Source organism: Crassostrea angulata, chromosome 8, assembly GCF_025612915.1.
Source record: "Crassostrea angulata isolate pt1a10 chromosome 8, ASM2561291v2, whole genome shotgun sequence".
Lineage (NCBI taxonomy): Eukaryota > Metazoa > Mollusca > Bivalvia > Ostreida > Ostreidae > Magallana > Magallana angulata.
In genome coordinates, this window is record NC_069118.1 from 41524178 (window position 1) to 41527776 (window position 3599).

Consider the following 3599-nt stretch of genomic DNA (forward strand, 5'->3'; position numbering starts at 1 on the left):
TTGAATATATTATTTCTAACGCATATAAGACATAAAGTTAAATATATAAAGAACAACCAAATAGGACAATAGTTGTTTCCTATGTCAAATTGTAGCGGCATTTAATATTCGAAAGGCCATTACATAAAATGAAGCAAAAGTCAGCAAGCTATATACATACTTTACGCTTCTACATTTAGGGTTTAAGAGCTATACAATTACCTTGTAATCATGACTGCCTCTAGATAAATTGTATCAAAGAATTTTGCTGACAAACTGTTTTCATGTTTCAGTTTTTTTATTGAATTATTGCAAAGCTTCTCTATTAAAACTAACAAAATAAAATTTAACAAACCAATTTAAATTTCTTGTAAATATTCTCTTCAATATAGTTTTTGTGTATTTACTATAAAAGTAATGGGCCTTTTTCAACGGTTTTAGTGGAGTTAAGCTGCTATACTGTTTATATATATTGTGTGCATTCATCATAGCATATAATTCTAGTTCAACCGATGCAAATCTTTATACGATTATGGAATCAAATGTTTATTCAAAAATGCTATTCACAGATTATTTGCAGGTAAACTTAAGAGTTTAATAACATTAATATTTTGTTACTAAGTAGTTTCAAGGCTGTTTCTAAGATAAAAGTGGAACAATTTCCACTTAACTCTTAAAACATAAAGGAACAAAAATTTCCTACAAAGTGTTTTAAGATTATTGTTTAGTTGTTTCAAAGGAAATGCAATGACAAAAAAAAAAAACTCACTAAGATTGACAGACTGGCTGACAGAAGGACGGGTTAAACAAATAAGTTCGCTCCAAATCGCATGAAATCTTAATGATAGAACATGATAATGGTAGATGCATTTATATCTACTTGTTTAAAAAATGATGTAAAACATATATCCTTTAAGAAACTCAACGTGACAACACACTATATAAAAACTCTTTTAGATTTGTAATGTAAAGGATAATTATGTGTACGATATGTCGAACTTGAAAATATCACATTTAAAAAAAAAGAACTCTCGAAGTTACACGGTGTTACACTATCACTATGATGCATTCTAAAGAACCAGTATACGAAGTTTTACACTTTCGATTCCCTGAATCCATTTTATTGTTTAAGGAAATACCAATGTGTTATATTTAGTTTAATTCACTAAAATAAACAGCCAATAAAATATAGTCACGTTTCCTACTTTTTAAAGATTAAGACATGCTCCGAACCCATGACCTACATATCTGTTCGCTATTGGTATCTAACAGAGGTATGTTGGTTGTTTTTTTTAAATATTTTTATATGCCTAATTAAAACAATTGCACAGAACAATCAAACGATTAGTATCTGTTCGTTAGTACTGCTTTTAAATTCGTTCTATTACTTATGCTAAACTTATTAAAACGATTTAAGCTCATTATTATCGCTTTAGAACTCGTTGTATTACGTGTGTTAAAATTAATCATCAATCAATAGAGTTAAATAAAAAGATATAACAATCTATTAGGCTTTATGCATTTTATTCACATACTGCAGTTTAAAAGGCAACAAGAAGAAAACAAAATAACTTAAGGTAGGTTTCACCTTTTGATTGTTGTAAAAATTCATTTTGTTATTTAACGTCTATATAATTAGAGTTTGTTCAGATATTTTAGCGATGTTAAGTCGTAATTATTTTCTATTATAGTGCATTCATTTATTTATTCATTTAGTTATTACCAGTAATAAGTTATATTTTTTAAGAACTACAGCAGATGTTTTTTTTTTATGTTTTATTTTTAAAGTAATAAAAGACTGGTAAGAATTAAAAAAAAAAAAAAAAACAAAGAAAATTAACCTATTAGAGTAGACTTCGTAATGTATTTTTTTTTGGGGGGGGGGGGGTTAAAGGAGGTTTTATGAATATTCCATTTTATTTATCTTAACGTAAACTAATTTTGTAAAATAATGTGCACTCTGTTGAACGACTTATCAACTGATTTATTATTGCATAGTGTCATTAAGTCTTGTTTGACAGTGCGTAAAAAAAGAGGAAAATATTGACTTCGCATACTTATATTGCGACCCTTTTATCTCTTAAGGAGAATTTGACAGCCCAAGTCATTGATAAATATTTTCCATTTAATTCATGTTTATAGACAATTAGATATAAGCTACCATGTAATGTTTGCTTTGTTTTTAAAAAGCACCGTGTCTGCCGTCTGTTTATCACAATTCAAAGGACTAAAAATATAGAACCAATTCCCCTTATCTATTTATAGAGACACCTAACAGCTAGATCATGCATTTTCCCACATATCTAAAAATAAATCATTCTAGTTTAATTGATTGAACCTTGTAGAAAGAATGAAGCCAAGTGAATGTTAAACTCTTACCAATTTGATATGACTGTACTTTGAAAACAAAAATCGTTTAAAGGAACAAATGCATACCACAGTTGTCAATTATTGAAGTAAATAACTTTTAACTGGATTTATATTAATTTGTGTATATATTTTTTTTTTGACTTGAGCAAAAAAGGTGGTATGGTTTAATTAGTTAATCGATCTTCGTTAAGTAAAATATTCTTTTAAACAGGAGGATGCATCTCAGAGCTATAACATTCATTCACATGATCCTGATTTGTTCAATACCAGTTCTAAAAGGTATGATATAATACCATATTAAATTAGGGAAAGAACACGTTTCACCATTCCTAAATCATCGATCCTAATCGACCTATGGCTTTCATTTAATTGTAAATTGTTGTTTATGTAATTAAAGTAATCTCATACTTTTTTTTAAAATTAAAGCAAATTGATTTGTATATTTACGTACACATCTTGCTTGAAAATTACAGCTCAACATTGACAACTTAATTTATTCATATATACGCGTTTGATTGGGTTCTTTCATGTGAACATGCACTTCTTCTTGTAGCTCACTCAGATGGAACAGAGTTGAAAGTTGCAGAGACGTCAGTATGTCACTATGTGGTCAAGGGCGGGATTCTAATTGCTGGGTTTATGTTCTTCAAAGTGGTAATTTTACCAATGCTTGGCATTACATCTTCGGGAATAGTTCCTGGATCTATTGCTGATAAAGTTTACATCGCTTTAATCAACGCAAAGGGTTACATAATAACGAAAAACAGCTTTGTTGAAAGTTTGATTTCAAAACAGGCTGTTAAGTATGGATTGAGTGTTGCCCCATCTATCGGTAAAAAGCTGTATCAAACCATAGACCCATATCTTAGCATGGTTGCCTCCTATGTGTGTGAGTAGATTCAATGCACATCAAAATCCTCTGGCTTTACATGTATAGTTGGACTTTTTTTCTACATGTTAAAACATTATTTTTGGGTTTAGTATAATGTGAATGAAATCAATATTTCAAATAAAAAGAAACATTTTGTAGATAAGTTAGTGAAAGGTTAAAAATTGTCACATTTCCAACAAAAAAAAAAACTAAAAAAAAAAAAAACAAAAACAAAAAAAAAAACCCAGCTGACCTCGCCTCGCTCGACGTCGCATTTCTTTTGATGATATATTGTATTTTAACAGGTATTCTTTGTATATAGAATTTCTTATGACTACTTGTGTACGTGTTTTTTTTTTTAAAGAGCAGAATGACGAAT

At 29.1% G+C, this 3599-nt stretch overlaps 1 long non-coding RNA gene across 1 annotated transcript; it reads left to right on the forward strand.

The window, feature by feature from the left end:
• The first annotated feature begins 1170 nt into the window (after positions 1–1170).
• LOC128158945 (uncharacterized) lies at positions 1171–3365 on the forward strand. Its single transcript, XR_008240069.1, has 4 exons — positions 1171–1253; positions 1520–1556; positions 2561–2628; positions 2903–3365. It is a non-coding gene; the product is annotated as an uncharacterized LOC128158945 (long non-coding RNA).
• Positions 3366–3599: the final 234 nt, after the last annotated feature.